General features: G+C 43.0%; 1 protein-coding gene across 2 annotated transcripts in view; it reads right to left on the reverse strand.

Moving 5' to 3' along the window:
- ZNF654 (zinc finger protein 654) overlaps window positions 1-18,088 on the reverse strand; it is a 118,341-nt gene that overhangs the window by 59,527 nt on the left and 40,726 nt on the right. The window contains exon 2 of one of the 2 annotated variants that reach the window (XM_079766653.1): window positions 4,507-4,630. The exons of the other annotated variant lie outside the window; for it this stretch is intronic. The gene's annotated coding sequence lies outside the window, so the exon portion shown is untranslated. The remainder of the gene's footprint in view (window positions 1-4,506; window positions 4,631-18,088) is intronic. 2 annotated transcript variants of the gene reach the window in all.

The following is an 18,088-nucleotide window of genomic DNA, read 5'->3' on the forward strand; positions in this document are numbered from 1 at the left end:
ATCCCTGATAGGGGCTTTGAGTCAGCTGCTGCTGGCGGGGGCTGACTCGAAGCCCTTATCCCGGACCTGGTCAGGTGGCTGCCGGTGTTAACCCACGCCGCCTGCCCTTGTCCGAGATCGGTGATGGCGGACCTGGGTAGGCAGCTACGGGCGCTAACCCACGCCACCTGCCCTGGTCCGTGATCGGTGATATTTCAAATTATATCAGACCAGTCGGCTGCCCTGGTCCGTGATCGGTGATGGCGGATCTGGGCAGGCGGCTGCGGGCGTTAACCCACACCGCCTGCCCTGTTCCGAGATCGGTGATGGCGGATCTGGGCAGGCGGCTGCGGGCGTTAACCCACACCGCCTGCCCTGTTCCGAGATCGGTGATGGCGGACCTGGGCAGGCAGCTACGGGCGCTAACCTACGCCGCCTGCCCTCGTCCAAGATCGGTGATGGCGGACCTGGGCAGGCAGCTACAGGCGCTAACCCATGCCGCCTCCCCTGGTCCGTGATCCCTGATCGTGGACCTGGGCAGGCGGCTGCAGGCCTTAACCCACACCGCCTTTCCTGGTCCATGATCGGTAATGGCGGACCTGGGCAGCCGGCTGCGGGCGCTAACCCACACCGCCTGCCCTGGTCCATGATCGGTAATGGCGGACCTGGACAGCCGGCTGCGGGCGCTAACCCACACCGCCTGCCCTGGTCCATGATCGGTGATGGTGGACCTGGGCAGCCTGCTGCGGGCGTTGACCCACGCCGCCTGCCCTGGTCCATGATCCCTGATAGGGGCTTCGAGTCAGCTGCCACTGGCCGCGGCTGACTCGAAGCCCTTATCCGGGACCTGGTCAGGCGGCTGCAGGCGCTAACCCATGCCAATTGCCCTGGTCCATGATCGGTGATGGTGGACATGGTCAGCCGGCTGCCGGCGCTAACCGCCTGCCCCAGTCCACCATCATGGCTTGGATCTCACTGGCATGGGTGCTGCCCTCTCCCCCCGCCATCTTTGCTGGTTTAACGTGTATATTTGCTCCTGATTGGCTGGTGGGCGTGGCTGGTGGGCGTGGCTGGTGGGCGTGGCTGGTGGGTGTGGCTTATGGGTGCAGCGAAGGTACGGTCAATTTGCATATTACTGTTTTATTAGGTAGGATAGTATTACAGATATCTCCCATTTTCCACCCACTTTACTCCCCTCCTCCCAGTTCTTACTCTTCCTCCCTCCAGGTCTAAAATATAAATAAAGCAAAAGATAAATGAAAAAATATACATTTGCAATTTACATCACTAGAAGGGGTTAAAAATATACCTAATACATGAAAAGCTTATAAAAATGAGAAAACTCGAACTGACAAAAAATGGGTTTGAGATACACACAGGCAGTTCATGTAAAATGAAATAAAAATGGTCTTTAGTATGCAAAAAAATGTTCAATTTCACTCACAATAAGAAAAATACTAATTAAAACTACTTTGAGGTGCTGTTTCTTTTCTTTAAATTAGCAAAAAATCAAGTCTGACAATACAAAATTGTGGTGAGGTTAGAGGTAAATAAGGCCTCATTTTGTGGGTAAGAATGCAAAATGGTACAAGCTGTACCGAGGGAACTTCAGGACTACTTAGCAAAATTACCTATTTACTCATCCTTGACACAGATTCCAGGAAACTTCCCCAAAATCTATTGACAAAAATACAACAAAAAAGTTTGCAAAAGGAAATTAATCATAGCACTATTCATGCTATGAAGAAGAATGGAAGCAATCCAAATACCTATAATTACAAGACATACTGAATAAACTCTGGTACATCTACAAAATAAAATACTATGAGTTATAAACAGGAATTTGGACTATGTCTATATAACTATGGAATGATCTCCAAGATATATGTACTATTAAATGAAAAAAGCAGAGTAACGTATGTATCTCATTAATCTAAAAAAGGGCATTGGATATGGATGTACAAGGTGTCCCCCGAAAATATATACACACTTTGAATAATTATAAGAGCAGTGTTTATTAAAATATATTTCATGTTCAAAATGTAATAGAATCAGGTGTTAAGTGTGTATACATTTTTTGGGGGACACCCTGTATATCTGTTAGCTGGATCTTGCTTTTCCATCCAACCAATTTCTGTCTTTTAATAGGTTTAGACCATTTACATGTAATATAATTTTTTTATATGCCTGGGTTAAAACCTACTGTCCTAATAGTTGTTTTCTATTTGTTATATCTGTTCATTGTTCCATTTGACCACTTCTTCCACCTTTTATGGATTGAGTATTTTTATCATGCCATTTTATCCCCACTTTACTAGTATAATAATCTACATGCTAGTTTTTCATTCATTTTAATTTAAATGTACTGTGAGCCAACAGTACTTCACTACAATTTTTGCTTTAGTCTTGGCATTTAGAAAATATGACCCATAGGCTGGATGCCAGTTTTTTAAGAGTTTTACTAGAACACAGCCAAAGGATTCATTTATATATTGTCTATGGCTGCTTTAGTGTTAGAAGAACAGAGCTGAACAGTTACAATAGACACTCTATAATCTGCAAGTCTAAATATCTAGCCCTTTAAAAAGATGTTTGCCAACCAGCCAGTGTGGCTCAGTGGATTGAGTGTCGTCCTATGCACCAAGAGCTCGCTGGTTTGATTGCTGTTCAGGGCACATGCCCAGGTGGCAAGCTCAATCCTCAGTAGGGGGTATGCAGGAGGCAGCCAATCGTTTCTACCTCTCTTCTCTGTCTCTCCCTCTCTCATCCTCTCTCTAAAACCAATAAAAACATCATTTTTGAAAAAATATTTGCCAACCTCAGCTTTAGACAGTTATGTTTCAGTGATTAAAAATAAGAAAAATTCCATTTTATAAGTATGGTTCAGCTTTTACCATTTCCAATTTTCTTCATCTCTTTGGGTAGATTTTCTGTCTGGTATTATATCTGTGGTATATTTTTTATAGTTCAGGTCTTCTGGGAATGAATTATTTCAAGTTTTCCTTCCCTGAAAACATGCTTATTTTTCCTTCTCGAATTTAGAGTTAAAATATGTTTTTTCTTTCAGCACTTTAAAGAAATCACTTCATTGTATTCTGGGCCTGCATAGTTCCTGATAATGATGCTGTATTTCTCATCTTTAGTCTTTTAAATTAGGTAGCCTATTTTTATTCTGATGGCCTTCAAGATTTTCTCAGTGATTTTAGAGATTGAATATTAAGCATCTATCAGTGATGGCGAACCTCTGACACGCATGTCAGTGCCATTTCTGATGACACGCGGCCGCTGAAGCGGCGGCATGCCGAGGATAAAACATTTATGTTATTTAAACTATAAATATCGCGAAATAATGTTTTTTCCTCAAAGGGACAAACTACCCGAGTTATGCTCAGTTTTTTGGCGAAGTTTGAAACACCAAGCTCAAAAGGTTGCCCATCACTGATGGTGATCTAGAGATGGTAGAGTGTATGTGTATTGCAAATTATCCTGCTTGTTTTTCTCCAAATTTCTTGATTCTGTGGTTTCAGGGTCCTGATTAGCAGTAATTATCAGGTGTACCGGTTAATAATGCAAATTTTTTTCAATAAATGGAGTTGCACATATGTTCATATATATGCAATTTGATATGTATGCTATTTTGTTGTATTGACAGCAAGCTTCAAAACTTATGTCAAATTTTCTGAAGGTATTAACATCATAGATATTTTATGCTTAAAAATGTCGAATTTCGTGCCAAAAAAAAGAGCATTTGCGGGAAGTTTTAATTCATTATTTTGAAGAAAAGTGCTGCTGAAAGTTATCGTATACTTCAGGAAGCTTATGGTGAACATGCTCCATCTCAAGATATTTGTGAACGCTGATTTAAATGCTTTAAAAGTGATGATTTCAATGTGAAAGACAGAACATCCAGGTCAACGGAAAAAGTTTGAAGACCAACAGTTACAAGCATTATTGGATGAAGATGCGTATCAAACTCAAAAACAACTTGCAGAAAGATTAAACGTTGCTCAGCAAATAATTTCTGATTGTTTACAAGCAATGGGAAAGATTTTAAGGAAGGAAAATGGGCGTCACATCAACTGAACGAAAGACAAATGGAAAACCGAAAAGTTATCAGTAAAATGTTGCTTCAACGGCATGAAAGAAAATCTTTTTTGCATCGAATTGTGACTGGCGATGAAAAGTGGATTTATTTTGAGAATCCCAAACGCACAAAATCATGGGTTGATCCAGGTCAACCATCAACATCGATGCAAGGCCAAAATGCTTCCGAAAGAAGACAATGCTCTGCGTTTGGTGGGATCAGGAAGGTGTGGTGTATTATGAGCTTCTAAAAGAGGTGAAACTGTTAATACTGATCACTACCGACAACAAATAATCAATTTGAACCACGCTTTGATCATAGAACGACCAGAATAGGCCAAAAGACACGGCAAAGTAATTTTGCTTCATGATGATGCACCATCACACACTTCAAAACCAGTTAAAGACACGTTAAAAGATCTTGCCTGGGAAGTATTAACCCACCTGCTGTATTCACAGACCTTGCTCCTTCAGATGACCACTTGTTATGATCAATGGCACACGGACTTTCTGAGCAGCACTTCAAAATGTACGAAGAAGTGGAAAATTGGGTCTCTGAATTGTTTGCCTCAAAACAAGAGAGAAAGTTCTATTGGGACGGTATCCATAAACTACCTGGAAGATGGGGGAAATGTGTAGGTAGCGATGGACATTACTTTAAATAAAGCACTTTTGATGTTTCTCTTAAAATTATCGTGTTTTCTTTGATTTCAAAATCCTCATTATTAATCTGTACACCTGGTATCTCTCTTCTAAGGTCTCCTTTTACACAAGTCAGTGCTTCCTCCTCTCATCAACCATCTCCAATCTCAGGGCTCTACCAATACCTCCTCCTTCTTTCCTCCTTCCATTTCTAGGGCTAACAGCAACTTAGAGTGCTAAGTGTGGGTTCAGCATCCTCTCCTTGTCTATTCTCTCAATCTCCTAACAACTTTCAAAGACGTTCTACAAATTAAATTCTCTCTACTTAAATATCTAGCATAACATACATTTCCCTAACTAAATCTTGAATGAAATAATCTATATATCTTAAAATGAAAAAGGAAACAAAAATAAATTTATTGATGACCATTTCCTACAAGACCAACAGGGAATTATTTTCTGTTCCCACATGTCCCAAACTTACAATGGAAAACTTTTTCAGAATACTATAGCTTAAGAAAACTATAACCAATAGGCTACAGCCAACATAAGCCACATAATTATTTATTTATTCACTAGCGTTCCCGTTGCAGGAAAAATCCTGCAATAGGGTTTCCTGCTGCACTCTACCCCACCCCGCCTCCGCTCCTCCCTTGTTCCCCGGCCCGCCTTCTCCGCCAGCCCGCCCCGCTCTCCTTCCTTCTCCCCCGGCCCCGCCTCCGCTCCTCCCTTCTCCTCCCCCGGCTTGCTTGCTTCTCCACAGCTTTGCTCCCTTCAGCATCTCTTGGCTTCTTTCTAAGCTGTCTTGATATGCAAATCAGCCGCCATCTTTGTTGGGGTAATTTGCATACTCTTCCTGATTGGTTGGTGGGCGTGGCTTGGATGGTGGGTGTGGCTTGGGCGTAGCAAAGGTGTGGTCAATTTGCATATTTGTCTATTATTAGGTAGGATTTTTAAACCAATAGACACCTCTTTTTAAAAAAAATCCTTACCCAAGGATGTTTATTGATTTTAGAGAGTGGAAGAGAGAAAGAGAGATACATCACTGTGAGAGAGAAACATCAATTGGTTGCCTCCTGTACATGCTCTGACCACAGACCGAACCCAACATCTAGGTATGTGCCCTGACCGTGAATCGAAGTTGCTACCTTTTGGTGCATGGAATGACACTCCAACCAACTGACCCACATATTTATTTTTATTAAATAGTAAAAAAATATATATGTTTGTCTTGGTGCCTTGATTCTGTGGGATTTTTGCTTTTCTACTGAGCTACAACTGACATGTAACATTTTATTACATTCAGGTGTACAACATAATGATTTGTTATTTCATATACTGCAAAAATATCAAGTCTAGTTAACATCCGTCACCACACAGTCACAATTTTTTCTTCTTGTGGTAAGAATTATCAAAACCTATGCTTTTTAACAAATTTTAAATATACGGTATTAACTATAGTCACCATGCTGTACATTAAACCTCAATGACCTATTTATTTATTTTATAACTGGTAGTTTGTATCTTTTGACCATCTTTACCCATTTGGCCCACCTCTCAAACCCCACTATGGCAACCATCAACCAGTTCTCTGTATCTGAGTTTTGTTTTAAGATTCCATATATAAGTGAGATTATACGTTATTTGTCCTTCTCTGTCTGAATTATTTCACTTAGCATAATTTCCTCAAGGTCCATCCATGTTGTCACAAATATCAAGAGTTCCTCCTTTTTTATGAATGATGTGTATATGTGCGCATGCCTCTGTGTGTGTGTGTGTCACATTTGCTTTATCAATTCATCCATCAATGGACACATGGGTAACTTCCATGTCTTGTTTATCCTAATATATAAAAACCCTGGGTTGTAACGACCAGTAACGACGGAGGCTTGACCAACCGGAAGTCAGTCCTGACTGCTTTCGCTCCAGGCCCAGTGCCCCAGCACTGACTGCTGAGGGGGCTGCGAATCAGGGCCACAGAGAGGCCTGAAGAGAGAAGCAAGGACTGATCCATTGCCTCTGAGGTAGCTTTTGATCAGCACTTGCCTCTCTCTTTCTCTCCCAGTCTGGCCAGCAGCTGTGCCTCCATTTCTCTCCAGTCCTCCACCGGGGCTGCTGATCAGCCCCGCCTTTCTAATCAGGTCCCATTGATAGGCCCAGAGACGCTGACTGGCATAGACACTGACCAATCAGAACCAAATGTGGATGCTGTTGGGAACCAATAGATGCCTAGGAGGTGGAGCTTCTGACGCTGACTGGCATAAAAACCAACCAATCAGAACCAAACATGGGTGCTGTGGGGAGCCAATGGCTGCCTAGGAGGCAGAGCTTTTGACGCTGACTGGCATAGAAACCGACCAATCAGAACCAAATTGGCCAGCAGAGGAGGGCTGTTGGGGGTGAGATCAGGCCAGCAGGGGAGGGCCATTGGGGGCAAGATCAGGCCAGCAGGGGAGAGGAGTTGGGGGCAACCAGGCCGACAGGAGAGAGCAGTGAGGGGCGACAGCAGGGGAGAGCAGTTAGGAGTGACCGGGCCAGCAGGGGAGGGCAGTTGGGGATGGACAGGCCTGCAGGGGAGGGCAGTTAGGGGTGATCAGGCTGGCAGGCATAGGCACTTAGGGGCGATCGGGCAGGCAGGCAGGTGAGCAGTTAGGAGCCAGCAGTCCCAGATTGTGAGAGGGATGTCCGACTGCCGGTTTAGGGATCGGGCCTAAACCAGCAGTCGGACATCCCCCAAGGGGTCCCCAATTGGAGAGGGTGCAGGTTGGGCTGAGGAACCCCCCCGCTCCATGTACAAATTTCATGCACCAGGCCTCTAGTTATAAATAGTGCTGCAATGAACACAGAGGTGCAGATATCTTTTTGAGTTAGTATTTTCGTTTCCTTCGGATAAATACCCAGGAATGGAACTGACTGATCATATGGTAGTTCTATGTTTAATTCTTCGTGAAGCCTCCATACTGTTTTCCACAGTGACAGTACCAAATTACACACCCACTAACAGTGTACAAGGTTCACCTTTTCTTTACATCCTTGACAACACTTATCTTTTTCATAAAAACTATTGTAACAGGTGTGAGATGATATCTCATTGTTATTTTAATTTGGTTTTGATTTTGACTCATTGTTTCCTTTACTGTGCAAAAGTTTTTTTAGTTTGATGTAGTACAACTTGTTTATTTTTGCTTCTGTTGCCTTTGCCTTTAGTGTCAAATGAAAAAATCACCCCCAACTGGGCCCCCACAAGCCTATGGTCAGAATGAAAATTGGGGGCCAGACTGTGAACTTTATGGTCGATATGGGGGCTGAGTACTCTATAGTCACTCAGAAGGTAGCTCCTCTCTCAGGAAAGGAGGTCACCAGAATCAGAGCTACCAGGGACCAGAACCGTAGACGGTTCTGCCGCCCCTGCCCCTGCCAACTTGGCAGCCACCAAGTAATCCATGAATTCCTGTACTTGTCAGATTATCCAGTGCCTCTAATAGCTAGAGACCTTTAGCCAAGATGGGGGCAGAGATCACCTTTGCCCCAGATGGCTCAACACAATTGCACCTAGGTGAGGAGACCTCTCCAATGTTCCTGTCCTTAGCAGTGCCCAGGGAGGAAGAATGGAGACTTTATACCTCCCAAAGGACTCACCATTAGAGCCTGAATTAGAGGAAGAATTCCTGATGGTCTGGGCAGAAGGAAATCCCCCTGGCCTGGCCAAGGACCATGCCCCAGTACTAATTGACCTGAAGCCTGGGGCACAGCCTATCAAAATATGCAAATATCCTATTCCAAGGGATGCACGCCTAGGAATCCAGGTCCACTTAGACCGGCTGCTTCAGTGAGGACTTCTTAAACGGTGTCAGTCTCCATGGAACACCCCTCTCTTGCCTGTCAAAAAGCCTGGGACTAATGATTACCGCCCGGTGCAGGACCTGCAGGCTGTTAATGAGGCTGTTATAACCCTGCATTTGGCACTGCCAAACCCCTACACTCTTCTGGGACTCATTCCATCAGAGGCGGAATGGTTTACATGTCTAGGTTTGAAAGATGCCTTTTTCTTTTCTTTTTTAATATATTTTATTGGGTTGTTTGTTTGTTTTTTTTACAGAGAGGAAGGGAGAGGGATAGAGAGCTAGAAACATCGATGAGAGAGAAACATCCATCAGCTGCCTCCTGCACACCCCCCAATGGGGATGTGCCCGCAACCAAGGTACATGCCCTTGACCGGAATCGAACCCGGGACCCTTCAGTCCGCAGGCCGGCGCTCTATCCACTGAGCCACACCGGTTAGGGCGAAAGATGCCTTTTTCTGCTTTCAGTTGGCACCCTCCAGTCAGCTCCTGCTTGCCTTTGAGTGGGAAAATCCAAAACTACGGGTGCCAAGGAGCAGTTCACCTGGACCAGACTGCCACAAGGGTTCAAGAACTCCCCAACTCTTTTTAGCAGAGCACTAGCATCTGATCTGTCCAAATTCCCAGGAGAGGACTTGGGGTGCATTCTACTCCAATATGTAGACAACCTCCTACTGGCTAGCTCCACTCGAGCTCAATGCTGGGAAAGAACACAAGCCCTTCTGAGACTCTTAATTGAAAAAGGTTACCAAGTGTCCAAGAAAAAGGCACAAATCTGTCAGAAGTCAAGTACCTAGGGTTCCAAATCACCCGAGGGAAATGAAGACGAGGACTGAAAGGAAGCAGGCAGTATGTGCTATTCCAGTCCCTAGCACCTGACGGCAGATTCAGGAATTTCTGGGAGCAGCAGGGTTTTGCTGAATTTGATCTCAGGGTTTTCAGACCTAGCTAAGCCTCTCTATGAAGCTTTAAAAGGAGAGGAGAAGGCACCCATCAACGGGGGTTCTGAGCAGGAAAAGGCCTTCAGCACCATAAAGGCAAAGATTACTGAGGCCCCAGCACTAGGGCTACCAGATGTGACACGGGACTTTAACCTCTTCATTCATGAGAGCAATGAGGTAGCCCTAGGAGTTCTAACCCAGGAGTTTGGACCCTGGCAAAGAGCGGTAGCCTATCTCTCCAAGCAGATTGACCCGGTTGCCTCCGGGTGACCCCCATGTCTCAGGGCCCTTGCAGCCATGGCATTATTAGTCAAAGAAGCGGATAACCTTACCCTGGGACAAGCCGGATATGCAGTAGTGTCAGACTTTGAGACAGTAGAGGCACAGGCTCTGCCCAAAGGATGGTCAGCGCAGTGGGCAGAACTTTAGGCCCTGGTCAGAGCCTTAGAACTCAGAAAGGAAAAGCACGCTAACATTTACACTGGCTCGCACTATGCCTTTGCCACACTGCATATCCATGTGGCTATACACAAGGAAAGAGGATTCCTGAGCATTGAAGAGAAAGGAATCAAAAACCAGAATGAAATCCTAAAATTACTAGAAGCAGTCTGGGAGCCCAAGGAAGTAGCCGTTATCCACTGGGAAGCCGTCAACAAAAAGGAAAGGATTCAGTGTCAGAAGGAAACCACTGTGCAGAAACAGCAACCAAGCTGGCTGCTAAAGAACAAGCAGCGTCGTCACAGATCATGTTGGCCCCTGAATTACCTGAACCTCTGAAATACACTCCTCAGGAAGAGGAATGGGCCCAGTAAGAAGGGTGCAAGAGAACGAAAGAAGGTTGGTGGACACTCCCAGATCATAGGGTCTATGTCCCAGAATAGTTAGCCCATAAGGTAGTCCTCCAGCAACATGAACTTATCTATTTTGTTAAGCAGACACTACTTAATTGCCTGTCTTCCCTCCTATGTGCCTCAGTGTCTCAGTGCTGCCTCCTCTGTGCACAGAACAATACCAAACAGTGTCCTGTAGGACCGATGGGAGTTCAGCACTGCAGGCAAGCTCCCTTTGAGTACTTAGAGGTAGATTTTACAGAAATAGGGCCTAGTAGATGGACTTTTTTTTATCTGCACTTTTTCAGGCTGGGTCGAGGCATATCCTACTCACAAAGAGAAGGCAAGAGAAGTCACTAAGGAATTGCTGAAGGACATAATTCCACAGTATGGAATGCCTCTAACTATAGGGTCAGATAATGGCCCAGCCTATGTAGCTGAAATAGTACAGCAAGTAGCTAAGGCCTTAGTAATTAAATGAAACTTACATGCAGCTTACAGGCCCCAGAGCTCAGGGAAAGTAGAGCGCATGAACCAGACTCTCAAGCAGGCTATGGCTAAGCTATGTCAAGAGACAACCTTATCCTGGACAGACCTTACCTCCTCCACTGCAAAGGAATTTATTGCTGTCACCAACCAAGATGAGGCTGGTTCTCTTATTCTTACTAAACTCTGTTATTCTTGACCACTCTCAAGTCTATACTCTGCCTCTCAAGGATCTTCTAAGTCCTCACTATCTCTCTCAAACCCTCAACTGAACTCATCGCTTCCTCAGCCTGACCAACCCTGGGCTAGCTAAGGACTGCTGGCTCTGTCTTCCCCTCTCATCTACAAGCTACATGGCAGCCCTGAGCATTCCTGGTGGTAGGCTGGATTTAGATATCAAGATAGCAAGACACCCATGAAAAACACACATGGTATCAAAACAAGCCAGAGGGAAATCATTTGGGCAAAAAATGAAAAAGGATCCCAAGTCAAATTTATAGAAAATATTCCTTTATTAACTTTGGGTCGAGAATATGTTTGTATATTTTCAGAAAACAACTCGGAGACCATGTGGATTCCGGCAACAGAGAGGAATTGACAGGACTACTCCAGCCATGAAGACAGAAGAGAAGCAGTCCAGAGATGGAAGTCGCTGACGTCGCCTTGCCATACTAGCAGTCAGCAGCTGTGTGTCACTGCAGGTTGCCCAGGACCAAACCAGAGAGGGTCGGACCTGCATTACCACCATTTGTCCACCATCCAGAACTGAAATATCATTGCTGACATGTACATATAAGGAATTGTTTGACATTGAAATTGGGTCTCAAAAGAACTGTTGGCCCAGAAAGAAACTCACTACAGACTGCTTCATTTGCCTTTCAGCATAACCATTATTGCTTGTCTCATTTTTGGTTCTTATAAGTGTATTTCTAGTATCACATGATCTCACTCACCTAGGGGAAATAATGAACGACATAAACTGATGAACAGAAACAGACCTGGAGACAAAGAAGCATAGATCAGACTGTCAAACCTCAGAGGGAAGGTAGGGGAGGGTGGGGGTAAGGGAGAGAGATCAACCAAAGGACTTGTATGCATGCATATAAGCCTAACCAGTGGTCACGGACAACAGGGGGGTGGGGGCATGCGTGGGGAGGGGTGTGATTTGTGAATATTGTACCAGCCTTGCACCCCTGGAATAAATCCCATTTGGTCATGGTGTATGATCTTTTTAATATATTGCTGGATCTGATTTGCTAATATTTTGTTGAAGATTTTAGCAGCTGTGTTCATCAGGGATATTGGCCTGTAATTCTCTTTCTATGTAGTGTCTTTATCTGGTTTTGGAATTAGCATAATGCTGGCCTCATAAAAAGAGCTTGAAAGTGTCCCTTCCTTTTGGGTTTTTTGGAATAGTTTGAGGAGTATAGGTGTTAGTTCTTCTTTGAATGTTTGGTAAAACTACCCTATGAAGCCAGCTGGACCCGAGCTTTTGTTTGCTGTGAATTTTTTTTATTACTGCTTTTATTTTATCAGTTGTTGGCCTGATCAGGTTTTCTGATTCTTCCTGATTCAGTTTTAAGAGATTGTATTTTTCTAGGAATTTGTCTATTTTATCCAAATTGTCCAGCTTGTTGGCATATAGTTGTTTATACTATCATTTACAATCCTTTGTATTTCTGTGGTGTCAATGGTTACTTGTCCACTTTCATTTCTGATTTTATTTATTTGGGTACTCTCTCTTTGTTCCTAGATAAGTCTAGCTAACAGTTCATCAATCTTATTTATCCTTTCAAAGAACCAGGTTTTGGATTCATTTTGGGGTTTTTTTTGTATGTTTTTTTTTAGTCTCTATGTCATTTACTTTTGCTCTTGTTCTCTTTCTAATTCTTTAAGTTGCAGGGTTAAATATTTTATTATTAATTTTTCTTGATTTTTGAGGTAGGCTGTAGTGCTACAAACTTCAATCTCAGGACTACTTTGCTGTGTTCCAGAGATTTGGGGTTGTTGTGTGTTCATTTTCATTTGTTTCCAGGAAGTTATTTGTTTCTTGATCTCATTGGTAAACCATGCATTGTTTAATGACATATTATTTAGCATCCATGTGTTTGAATGATTTGGGGTGTTTTTACTGTAGTTAGTTTCTAATTTCATTCTACTGTGATTTGAGATGTATGAATTCAATCTTCTTGAACTTGCAGAGACGTGTTTTGTGTCCTAACATGTGGTCCATCTTTGTGAATGCCCCATGTGCACTTGAGAAGAATGTATATTCTGCAGCTTTGGGGTGAAATATTCTTTTAAAAAATATATTTTATTGATTTTTTACAGAGAGGAAGAGAGAGGGATAGAGAGTTAGAAACATCGATGAGAGAGAAACATCGATCAGCTGCCTCTTGCACACCCCCTACTGGGGATCTGCCCGCAACCAAGGTACATGCCCTTGACCGGAATCGAACCTGGGACCTTTCAGTCCGCAGGCCGACGCTCTATCCACTGAGCCAAACCGGTTTCGGCTGAAATGTTCTTTTAATGTCAATTAAATCCAACTGATCCAGTTGTCCTCTACAGTCACTGTTTCCTTGTCAATTTTTTGTCCAAAAGATCTTTCCAGTGAAGTCAGCAGGGTGTTAATGTCCACTCCTACGATGGTGTTGTTGTCGATCTCTTCCTTAAAAAGTCCTCTAGAAGTTTCTTTATATAGTTAGGTGTTTCTATATTGGATGCATATATGTTTACCAGGGTAAATGCATATATGTTTATCCTCTCATTGGGTCAATCCCTTTAGTATTCTGTAGTGACCTTTGTTGTCTCTTGTGATGGCCTTCATTTTAAAGTCTATTTGTCAGATATGAGTATTGCTACTCCAGGTTTTCTTTCTTTTCCATTTGCATGGAAATTTTTTCCCAGTCCTTTCACTCTCATCCTGTGTGAATCTTTTGTTCTAAAGTGGGTCTCTTGTAAACAGCATACAGTTGGATCATGTTTTTGTATGCATCCAGCTACCCTATGTCTATTGATTGAGCATTTAATCCATTTACATATAAGGTTATATTGATAATATTTATTCATTGTCATTTTAATTCTGTATGCCTAGGTTTCTCTCTCCATTTCTTCTCATTACAGCAATCCCTTTAGCTTTTCTTATAATGCTGGCTTGGTGGTGATGAACTCCTTTACCCTTTTGTTGTCTGGGAAGCTCTTTATTTAACCGTCTATTTGAATGATAGCTTTGCTGGATATAGTAATCTTGGTTTTAGATCCTTGCTTTCCATTACTTTGAGTACTTCATGTCATTTCCTTCTGGCCTGTAGAATTTCTGATGAGAAATCAGATGACAGCTTTGTGGGAGAGCTCCTTTGTAGGTAACACTTTGCTTTTCTCATGCTGCCTTTAAGATTCTCTCTTTGTCTTTAATTTTTGGCATTTTAATTATGATGTTCTGGGCATGGCCCTATTTGGGATCTTCTTACTTATGATTCTCTGTGCCTCCTGAACTTGTGTGACTTCTCCTTCACCAGGTTAGGGAAGTTTTCTGCGATTATTTCTTCCAAGATGTTCTCTATCCCTTGCTCACTTTCTGCCTCTTTTGGCACACCTACTATGCAACTATTATTGTTTCATGTTCTCCCACAGCTCCCTTAAGCTGTCCTCTTGTTTTTTAATTGTTTTTTCTTTTTCATTCCGATTGATTTTTTTCTACCCTGTCTTCCAATTCACTGATCTGATCCTCAGCTTCCCCTAATATGCTGTGTAATCCTTCCAATGTGTTCTTTACTTGTGCTATGTCATTCTTTATTTCCATTTTCATAGTTACTATATCATTTCTCATGCTGTTGAGCATCTTTACCACCATTATTCTGAAGTCTATATCAGATAAATTCCTTATCTCCATTTCATTATCTCTTTTTCTGGAGAATTCTCTTGTTCTTTCATTTGGGTGTTGTTGTTTTTTTTGTTTTTGGCTCCTCATTTTGGCTGAATGTTTGGGTTTGTAACTGTGTTAGGTAGATCTGCTATGCCTGTCAACCTCTATTGCAGGACAGTGTCAAATGCTGTTTCTGACTAATTAGATCAGATAAAGACTCAAAGCCTCCAGAGACCACCTCTGCCTTCAGGCAGATTGGATTCTGTCTTGAGTAGCTCTCAGGCAACAGTCCACTGGTGTGAGGAAAGTTTTTCCAATATGGTGGGTCAACTGCTTCTGCCTGGAGGCTAACTGTTACTCAGTCTCTTTTTTTTGTTTGTTTTTTTAAATATATTTATTGATTTTTTACAGAGAGGAAGAGAGAGGGATAGAGAGTTAGAAACATTGATGGGAGAGAAACATCGATCAGCTGCCTCTTGCACACCCCCTACTTGGGATGTGCCCGCAACCAAGGTACATGCCCTTGACCGGAATCGAACCTGGGACCTTTCAGTCCGCAGGCCGACGCTCTATCCACTGAGCCAAACCGGTTTCGGTGTACTCTCAATCTCTTAATGGGCTTCAAAAATTCCACACCCACTGTGGAGCAAGGTGTTTTCCAATAGGGTGGCTCAGCTGTCTTCCCCCCAAGACAAAGCCACCTGTATAGCTAAAGCCTGTGAGAGAAAGATGACCTCCGCAGCATGAAGGATGAGTCAACATAGGGCAGCCAGGAGTCTGCCTTCTGATCTCTAATCCTAGAGCCCCAACCCTGGCTTCTGCTCACACAGCTCCAGTCCACTCTTCCCTCCCTCTGCTGGAGCACAAGGTGAGTGGCTGAACACTGAATTTTGTGCATTGGCCCTTTATTAGGTAAGTGGGTGCCCGCATTTTCAGCCATCTTTCCCTGGCAGAAAGCAACCATTCTGCTTTTCACAGCCAGATATTATGTGGGCACTTTTCTCAGTTCTGGTGCTCTCTGCTGGGGGTCCAGTTTGTGGACAGAGTTCTCATTGGCAACTCTCCACAGGTGAGCTATCTCTCTGGCACTTTCAGCTGCTGAGTGTAGGAGCCAGTCCAGCCATTTCATGCCTCCATACTTCCTACCAGTCTATGCAGTCCCCACTTTTCCATTCTTAGTTATTAGGGTTCACTCTGGCTAGTCTTCAGTTGATTATTCAGGATTTTTTTTGTATTTTAGTTATAATTCCAGTTTGGTCCTGGGAGTGTGTCTGTGTAGCATCCACTTACTCCGTCACCATTTCTTGTCTGTTCTTTCTCAATATTACCTTATCTATCCAGGATCTTTTGTAGTCCCATATAAATTTTAGAAATTGTTCTAATTCTGTCAAAATGCCATTATTTTTTATAGTGATGGCACTGAATCTGTAGTTTGTTTTGGGTAGCATTCTAATAATACTAATTCATCAAATTTATGAACAAGTTTTTGTTTTTGTTTTTTGTTTATTTGAATCTTTAATTTCTTTCATCATTGTCATAGTTTTCAGTGTATAGATCTTTCATTTACTTGGTGAAATTTATTCCTAGATATTTTATTATTTTTGATGAAATAGTGAATAGGATTGTTTTCTTAATTCCTCTGACAGATAGTAGTAGTTGAAATGCCAAAGATTTTTATACATTGATTTTGTATCCTGCAAGTTTACTGAATTATTTTATTAGTTCTAACAGTTTTCATATAATATCATGTCTTCTGCAAAGAGAGAAAATTTCACTTCCACCAGAGAATATAGTAACATACATTTAACATATAACAATATTACAAATATTAGGTTAATACTTTAGCTCACATATAAATTTTTAATACAAGTTATATATAAATTAATAATACATTACATATATCATAAACAAGAACTCTACAAATAGATATGAATTATAATAAAATCTATTAATATCCTGACATCATGTCCAGGCACTTTGAACATTGTTCGCCATCCCTGGGAGGCTCTTATGCTCTTTCATCTAATTTATTGTTATTCCTTCAGAGTTCAACTCAGGTTTTAGCTCACCCAGCAAATTTTCCCTGACTTCCCAGACTAAGTCAAGTCCCCTGTTACACTTTCTCATCATACCATGTAATTCTTTCATAGTTACAATTACATAACAATGTGTCTTTTTAAAAAATATATATATATATTTTATTGATTTTTTACAGAGAGGAAAGGAGAGGGACAGAGAGCTAGAAACATTGATGAGAGAGAAACATCGATCAGCTGCCTCTTGCACACCCCCTACTGGGGATGTGCCCGCAACCAATGTACATGCCCTTGACCGGAATCGAACCCGGGACCTTTCAGTCCGCAGACCGACGCTCTATCCACTGAGCCAAACCGGTTTTGGCAACAATGTGTCTTTTCACTATCTTTTAGTTCTGTAAAATTTCTGATAACAAGGACTTAACTATCTTATTTTCTATTTTATTCCTAAAACCAAGCTCAGAGATTTACACAATGAATGAATGATTATGAAATAACTGTTAGAAGAATTTTCTGGTTTATTATCTACAATAATAAAAGAGAAGCATGTAAATTGACCATCACTTCGTTACGCCCACCAGCCAATCAGGAGTGAGTATGCAAATTAACCCAACAAAGATGGCGGCGGCCCCGCCCTCCCAGCCGCTCCAGGCCTCTGGGCAGCATGCATGCAGGCACGGAGTGGCTGGGTGGAGTGGGACACCTGCTATGAGGGGGAGGGCCAGGGGCGGAGGGTGGAGGGCGGAGGGAGCTATAGGAGCTGCACTCCACCTGGAGCAAATACTGAAGGCAGCAGCCAGAGGGAAGGCCTGGGTCCCGGGTGCAGGAGGAAAACCGGTGCCGGCAGCCAGGGGAAGGAAGGCCTATTTCACGAATCTCTTCGTGCAATGGGCCTCTAGTTTATTTAAATAAAATAGAATTGCAGACTTACTCTTTTAAGATCATCATGTTGCTATTTACTAATTTTTCTTCTGGTATTTAAAATACAATTAACTTTTCTGTTAAGGTAAGTTAAAATAATGCAGAAACTTCTATATATAAAAGGTTAATATGCAAAGTGTCCCCTTGGAGTCCAACCGGGAGTTCTATCGCTTGCTATGACGTGCACTGACCACCAGGGGGCGTTGAGGAATGAAGGAAGGCTCTGGTCAGCAGCAGGAAGGCCCCGATTGGCCCTGATCTCTGGCCAGACCCCACCCATGCACAAATTTTGTGCACCAGGCCTCTACTTTCTTTATAAGAAACACTAGTAGCCCATTTGCAGGAAGAATCCTGCAAGCGGCCGCTGCCGCCGCCATTGTGGCTGCCGCGCCTGCACCCGCGCACCGCTGCCACCCGCCCCACTCCGCCCTGCCCGGGCTTTCCCTCTGGAAGCCACCTT

This window comes from Cnephaeus nilssonii, assembly GCF_951640355.1.
Source record: "Cnephaeus nilssonii genome assembly, chromosome: 3".
Taxonomy (NCBI): domain Eukaryota; kingdom Metazoa; phylum Chordata; class Mammalia; order Chiroptera; family Vespertilionidae; genus Cnephaeus; species Cnephaeus nilssonii.